The sequence below is a fragment of the Rattus rattus genome, chromosome 1, assembly GCF_011064425.1.
Source record: "Rattus rattus isolate New Zealand chromosome 1, Rrattus_CSIRO_v1, whole genome shotgun sequence".
Taxonomy (NCBI): domain Eukaryota; kingdom Metazoa; phylum Chordata; class Mammalia; order Rodentia; family Muridae; genus Rattus; species Rattus rattus.
Window position 1 is genome coordinate 96,406,543 of NC_046154.1, and position 8,248 is coordinate 96,414,790.

The 8,248-nt window shown below is 41.3% G+C and overlaps 1 pseudogene; it reads left to right on the plus strand.

The window, feature by feature from the left end:
- Positions 1–249: 249 nt before the first annotated feature.
- LOC116888580 lies at positions 250–890 on the plus strand (annotated as a pseudogene).
- Positions 891–8,248: the final 7,358 nt, after the last annotated feature.

Sequence of the window (8,248 nt, forward strand, 5' to 3'; positions counted from 1 at the left end):
CTTCACTTGTATTGTTTGAAAGAAGTGTTTTCCCAATCACTCAAAAATAGGAAATCTCATTTTAGAAAAATTAATTAAATGTATTATTTAACCCCTTTTGCGAGACACAGTCATAGGAAGCCAAAAGTATAGGGGTCATTTTTTTGTTAAAGATTACTATGACTTTTATTTGCTGATAAAATGTCCTCTGGGTTTCTTTCTCAAGCATACTCCATTTTATTAAAAAGTGAAGGCTGGGAATCATCCGAAATGGACCCTCTCGGTGCCTACCCACTGAAATGTTCCAGGCCCAAAGTAAAGATATTTGTAGTTTTGCTATCTATGGTTCTATGCACCGAGATGCTTTTTCTCCTTCAGTTAAAATTCCTGAAACCAAGAATCAACAGCTTCTACTCCTTTGAGTGAAGGATGCCAAAGGAAGGATGGTGTCTCTGGAAAAATTCATAGGGCAAAGCTTCCCTAGTTGTAAATGTGGCTAGTGACTGCTGGATCACAGGCAAGAGTTACCTGACTCTCAGGGAGCTGCACGAGGAGTTTGGGCCCTATCATTTCAATGTCCTATCCTGGCTTTCCCATGCAACCAGTTTGGAGAATCAGAGCCCAAGTCTAGCAAGGAGGTAGAATCTTTTGCAAGAAAAAACTACAGAGTCATATTCCCCATCTTCCACAAGATTAAGATTTTAGGGCTGGAAGCAGAACCTGCGTTTAGATTTCTTGTTGATTCTTCCAAGAAGGAACCAAGGTGGAACTTTTGGAAGTATCTGGCCAACCCTGAGGGACAAGTCATGAAGTTCTGAAGGCCAGAAGAACCCATTGAAGCCATCAGACCTCATGTATCACAAATGATTGGGCAAATTATTCTTTTAAAAAAAAAAAAAGAGGATCTATGAAAGCACCATGGAGTCAGGCCAGTACAGTAGGGTAGAGGGGCCTTCTTTTAGACTCCAAAACATATGGTACAAAAGGATTTTTAAGATCATCTTACTACTAAGTTGTAATGGCTGTCCCCAAGATGTTACCTGAGGAGGGAAGAAAGGGGGTTGTGGGTTAGCCAAAGAATCATGATGCAGTGTATTACTTCTACTGACCAGAAGGAAAATCCAGAATGCTCTGTCACAGATACCCTTCACTGTGGTCCAACTTAACTTTCTCTAGGATTAACCTTGTGGGAAAACCAATGCCTGAGGTCACGCTGTGGGCTAAGGAATACTGTGAGGGCATTTTTGGAGTAACTAACTCTAGATGTAATAAAATATACAATGAATATTGGGGGGGAAAAAAGGGAAGGCCGACTAGCCCTCAGATTCTGACCTGTCTTCATCTTGACTCCTCAGGAAATAACAAAGTTTTTAAGTCTCCTTGTCTGATTCAACCACATGAAGCCAATCACAGAGATTAGTCTCCTTCAGGCATTTCTTGGTAAGATAATTCACATGACTTTCAGAGAACTGTTTCTCAGAAGTGACTGGTTGCATTCTTCATGTGTTCAGTATGAATTTGGCATTCCCAAGGTGTCCAGTTTGTCCATAACTTAGCTTTCTCTAGGAGAAATGGCTTAAAATTTCCAAAATCAAAATTTCATCTTCTGTCAGATGCATGAGGTCCTGAGTAAGGCTGACATCCTGGGCTTGTCTTTCTGCATCAGCATCTTGACCCATTGCCTGTGGGAAGATCTAAGGGAAAGAGAAAAATGCCTTGTGCCCATTTCCCCTTCTCCATGCTGTCGCCTTCTCTGGTTTAAGCTTGTTAAGGCTTCCTGTCTGCTGTCAGTCTCTGTGAATTCATGTGTGTCAATCCAATTGTGTCTGCAAAACACTGTTCCCTGGGGTCATTCACCACCTCTGGCTCTCACAACTTTTCTGTCTCCTCTTCTACATAGATCTTAGTTCTGGGAGGAGTTGGGGAAGGGGAAACATCATTACCAAAATACAATGTATGAATTAAAAAAAATGTATAGGGGTTGGGGATTTAGCTCAGTGGTAGAGCGCTTGCCTAGGAAGCGCAAGGCCCTGGGTTCGATCCCCAGCTCCGAAAAAAAAAAAAAAAGAACCAAAAAAAAAAAAATGTATAGCCCCAGAGAGGGACACAAAAGTTTGGAGGACCCAGATATATCTGCTTTGATAAAGGAAGAAGTTGGTACTGCTTTGAAATATCAGAAGTTGCATATTCTTCGTTTGTTCATTTCTGACAGGGTTTCCTGTAGCCTAGGCTGATCTTAAACAAAGCTGGTCTTAAACTCTTGATCCTCCAGTTTCCCTCCCCCAAGTCTGGGATTACAGGCCTGTGCCATCACACCTTGCTTTGGGCGGCTGTTCTCTAGCCCAGAGGTCCTCAAACTTGTGCACCTGTATGAATGGCATAGCCTATGTGATCAGAAGATGCAACTGCGCCAAGGATATACATAGCCCTCAAGAATGCCTTGTTCTTTGTGGGATGGGGAAAGATGCCAGTTCAGACCCTGCTTCATCTCAACCTCTGTGTGTGACTCCAGTGTTATTCAGGATCCTTTGAGTTGTGTGTGTTTAAAACCAAAGGCAAATGAGTCCAGACCAAAATGAGCTTAAAAGAAATTTACTAGTCTTCTATACATCTGACAGGGGATTATGTCTAGACTCTATAAAGAACTCCAAAAATTAAACACCAAGATGCCTCATATAACCAGTAAATGGGCAAATAGACTGAACAGATAGTTCTCAAAAGTAGAAACACAAATGACCACCATGTATGTGAAGAAATGCTTTCCACCATTAGCCACTTGGGAGATGATAGTTAAAAGTACATTGAGATTCTCACCCCAGCTAGAACAGCTATCCTTTAGGAAACAAAGGGCAGCAATTACTGGGGAGGATGTAGGGAAAAGAGGAACCTTTAGCCACTGCTGGTGGAGGTGTAAACTGGTGAAACTGCTATGGAAATTAAGGAGAAAGTTCCTCAATAAATAGGTAAATAGGTAATTAGATAGATAGATAGATAGATAGATAGATAGATAGAACTACCATGTATCCCAACTATAACTGCTCCTGGGTATATGTCCCCAGGAATCTATGTCAGCATGCCACAGAGATAACTCCATTTCTGTGCTTATCAGTGCACTATGCACAATAGCTAGGAAATGGAGAAATCAGGGCGGGAGAGATGGCTCAGCAGTTAAAAGCATTGGCTGCTCTTCCAGAGGACCTGAATTCAATTCCCAGCACCCACATGGCAGCTCGCAATTGTCTATAACTTCTGTTCCAGCACACGTGACATCCTCACACAGACAAACAGGCAAACACCAATGCATACTTAAAATAAAAATAAATAAATTATAATATTAAAAAGAAATGGAACTGGGGGTTGGAGATATGGTTCAGTGGTTAAGAGCTCTGGTTGCTCTTCAAGAGGATCTGGGTTTGATTCCCAGCACCCTCATGGCAGCTTATAACCATCTATAACTTCAATTCCAGGGACACTTTTTTTGGCCTTTGCAGGCATTGCAAATATTATGCAAACATAAACATGCAGACAAAAGGTCCACATGCATAAAATAAAAATAATAAATCTTTGGGGCGGGGGGAAAAGAAATAAAAACAGCCTAGATATCCATGAATAGAAGAAAGAATTTTTTTAAAAAGCTGTAACACATGTGTATGTGCATGTGCACACAAACAATATAAGTTTTATCCATCCTTAGAAAAGAATGAACTTGGGCTGGAGACATGGCTCAGTGGTTATGAGCACTGACTGCTCTTCTAAAGGTCCTGAGTTCAATTCCCAGCACCCACATGCTGGCTTACAACCATCTGTAATAGGATCTGATGCCCTCTTCTGTTGTGTCTGAAGACAGCAACAGGGTACTCATAACAAAATAAATAAATAAATAAATAAATAAATAAATAAATAAATAGATTTAAAAAAGAATGAACTTATATTTGCAGAAGAATGGGTGGAAATACAGATCATATGTTAAACAAAATAAGCCAGATTCAGACAAATATTACATCTAGACCTCTCTGTCTCTGTCTCTCTGTCTGTCTCTCTCTGTCTCTGTCTCTGTGTGTGTGTGTGTGTGTAAAATATGAAGGCAAGATCTGAGGTGTAGGAAGGGACCAGTGAAGAGTGGGTAGGGAAGAGAAGCGGATAGGATAGTGGGGTAGTAACTTAAACAATGTATAATAAATCTATGCATAAAATATCATAAGAAAATATTCTTTTATGTTAAAACTGATTTTGAAAAAGAAAAATTTCTAAAAGATTTATATTTGTCAAAGCATTAAAAGTTTTATAATTCCATTTATAATTTAGCTTCTACTTCCATATGGGAATCCCTTACCACTCCATTAACATGACTATGTACATACATGTACGTAACATGTGCATGTGCATTGCTGTATTTTACAGATATTTCTTGCATACTGATTTTGCTCTTCTCCTCCTAGTCCCATTATTCCCTCTTCTGGGAACACAAGAAATGTATGTTTCCCAAACCCATTATGATGGGCCTCTTTCTCTTAGCACCCTAACACATGCTTTCATGGTGAGAACCCCTTTGACCATTTTTTCAGCTGTGTCCCGTTTTTACCACCTATCACTGAGGACAGAAAGATGGTGTGACCCAGCTAGTTAGGTCTTAACCATGAGATTTTTCTTCGGAGAAACTCTATGATGGGGCTGGAGATTCATCTCAAGAGAAGGACGAGGCCCAGAGGCCCAGACTTAGTCATCACTAAACATCCCTCAGGGTTCTCCCCTCCCCCATGGCTCAGAAACCTCTGAACTTCTATTCTGCTCTATGCCATACTTTATTGTATTTTGTTTTACAGGCTTCACTTCTTGCTACTTCCCCTCCCAAGACGGTGAATTTCCAGATTACAGAAATCATGTCACATGTCCCTTTGTGTCCCTTGTGCCAAGTGTAAAAGGACCTGGCCATAGTGGAAGTAATACACAATGAAAGGGAATATATGAAAGAACCGGAGGCCAGAATGAAGTACTTCATTTCTTCAATCATCAAATAGTGGAGTGCACTGACTTAGAGGCTTTTAGGATAAGCTCCAAGTCATTTAACTCTCATCCTTCCCAGAATTCTCTCTAATGAATGCAACCAAACACAGGGGAATGGCAGATCTGCCACAGCACTAGCCACTTGATCTCAAACCGGAAGCCCTGAGCAGGTTCTCCGGAAGGCAATTAGTCAGGTGGAGTGCAGACAAGTTAATACCAACAGCTCATCTTAGTGCCTGCACTGTCCCTAGATTCAGACAGAGGTGTTCCCTCCCTTTAATCCTCTGTGGCAAGACAGATGGTACTTACAACCCAATTCAGCATCTGGGAGATGTTTTTTATGCCACCAATTAAGATACATGTCCTCGACTGTGCCCCTCTCCTGCAGCGACAGGATTTGGACAGCTTCGCCAGAGCCGTGTTCACCTGATGACTCCCTTATCTACCAGAGCTGTTGCTGCAGATGTGGAAGAAAGTGTGACAAAAGCAGGAAGTGGAGTTGCAATTGAGCTAGAAATTTTCTGGTATGCTGATGGGATTCCCCCTGTTTATTAAGATTTTTAGGTCTTTATTTTTAGACACAACTATGTATACTAGACTATCCTCAATTTGCAATGTAGTTTAGGTTGGCTCTTGACTCCTGAATGCTGGATCATTAGCAGGCAGCACCATATCACCCTGCTAATTCTTTTATTTTTCTATCTAGTTGTCAATTACTGTGAACCTACTATGTGCCAATAGATGCTAGAGGATGTTTCCTGCTCTTGAAAAACAGTCTGGAAGTAAGCAAGCAGTTCAAATCACTATGGAAGTGTCCTAAGTAGAGATACTCTGAGGCCCTGATGGATGCAGAGAGGAGATGGCTCACTAGTTTTGAAGCCAAAGTGAGATTTCAGTTTTAGATAGGTCATGGAATAACCCTCTAGATATATATAAAATGATGTTTTTATAGTACATGATTTTAATTCCATAGATTTGTCTCATTTTATTCTTTCTGACTTTTGTGTAGAAATTGTTCTTTTTTACTCAAGATGTTGTAAGTCTTAGGTAGGCCAAAATATTTGGTCAAGAATGATGAGAAGTCGGGGGGGAGTAGTGGTGATGGAGAAAAGGGGGAGAAAGGGTGTGTACACAAAAAGAGAACAGGGCTCAGAACTATGATATTAGATTTTAGGGCTTATTTTGAACTGATTGTGGGTTGAGCAGGGGTTTTAGCTACAAGCAAAAGTCAACAACAACAAAATAAAACAAAACGACACTAGGTTTAGGGTCACCGAAGCCAGGAACCAACCATTAACCTGGCTCCAGCCCTTACCCCAGGAGGGTACAATGCAGCCCTCCATGGGTGCTAGTTACCACTGATAGTTAAGAATTGATAATAGCCTTGGGCTACCCATTGGGCTACAGTCCTAAATACTTTTGGAAACCTACCAGAGGGCTGGAAACACAGTTCAGCTTATGGAGTGCTTGCCTATGGTATACAATACCCTGTGCTTGATCTATAGCACCATATAAAACTGGTTGTGGTGGCTGTAATCCCACACTAACAGGCAGGGGCAGGATGATTACAAGTTCAAGGTCTGCACTCAACTAAGTAATGGGTTCAAGACAAGTTTGAGCTACATAAGACCCTCTCTCAAAATCAATAAGGAATGTTTTTAATAGAAGGGAAACTATTGGAGTTTCCCACAGACTCACTCATTCTTGCCTCTGGTCTTTTTATCTGTTGGTGTCTGGAGTTTGTGCAGTGATAAACCAAACTAATCTCCATCATATCTCTCTGATGGCTGGAAAAGTCAGCCTCATCCTCAGTTGCATTAGTCCTTGGATCCAACTTCACAAATGTGATGTCTCAGGCATAAGAAGATGTGAGAAGCCAGGAAACGTTTACCTCCTCTTCAGCATTATGACCCGGGGGGAACTGATTCCCCCTAAAAACTTTATTCACTCTCCTTGACCCAGTTTCTTTCTTGGACCTCTCCTGAACCTAGTACAAACAGGCGAAACCATTACTGTCCATCTCTGTGTGCTACCGCCTGACCTTAACTTCATTCTCATCATGATCTGAGAAAACAAACCACTCAATTATTGACCAAACCTGCTCACTGCAGTATGAGGTTCAACCTTTTTGCCTTAGATAACTTGTCAGCCAGGCTCCAGAAACTGATCTAGAGACTGATCAGAAGGCTGATCTAGAGACTCTCACTACTGGTCACTGGTTAGGAAAGGAAAGAGAGAGAGACCTTATCCACCTATGGTGAAAAAAGTCTTCCTCCATGATGGGGAGCAGATGCTGGCTCTACTCTTAAAGGGGATCATGGCGGGAACATCTTCATTTTGGATCTGTTGTTATTTTAGGTCAGTGATGGTCAAGGAGAGATCCTGGGGATAGCAGTGGAAGCAGCAGCAGCAGCAGCAGCAGCACCTGAGGGCTTGTTTAAAGTAGAAAAACCTGGGTTCCACCCTGATTATACGGAATCAGACATTCTGGGAGGGGAATACACCCAACTGTTTGAACAAGCTTGTGAGATTTGGAGGCTGGTAAACCTTAGGTACCAGAAAAAAAAGGGCTACTTCTGACCTAGGTACCAAGCAAGCTTTTCACAGATTCACCTCCCATTGTTCTTTCTGGTCATGGAAAGGAACTAAAGGAACTTTACTTAAAACAGCGAGCACACCCAAATCCTTTTTACAAACTCTCCTCTTCAACAAACTAGTTTCAAAGTAAGCTGTGCTGGGTGGATGCACCAGCAACCTCTCCTTCACTTCCTATTTATTATCCTACTCTGCCACATTGCAACCTTAAAAGGCAAGTCATTTCCACATAGAAACAGACTCTGGAAAGGTAAGTTGCCTGCCCAGGCCCACACAACTAGGAGCTCCCAACTAAACTCCAATAAGGCTATCACATGATTGGACATAACCCAGCAAGAAATCTCCTGTGATCTACTCATAAGTATATTATTATATCTCATATCATATCCACTTCAGCCAATCATATCTCTTTGCTAAGAAACACATCTCTTAGACTTGGTGAAATTCTTAAGGATTGTTCTTCCATGATTCTCCTACAAAACCTCTGTGATCCTCTATGGCTTTACTTTGAATAAGACCCAAGACAGGCGAACAAGTTTGATAGCCCATCCTAGGTGCAGAAGATAGAAAGCATTAAAGTAGGGTCAAGAGATTGAATCATTTATATTTTCCCAATTAATGTACAAGAATTCTAGTTCCATTTCTGTCTTTGTTAGGATGATTATTGCTG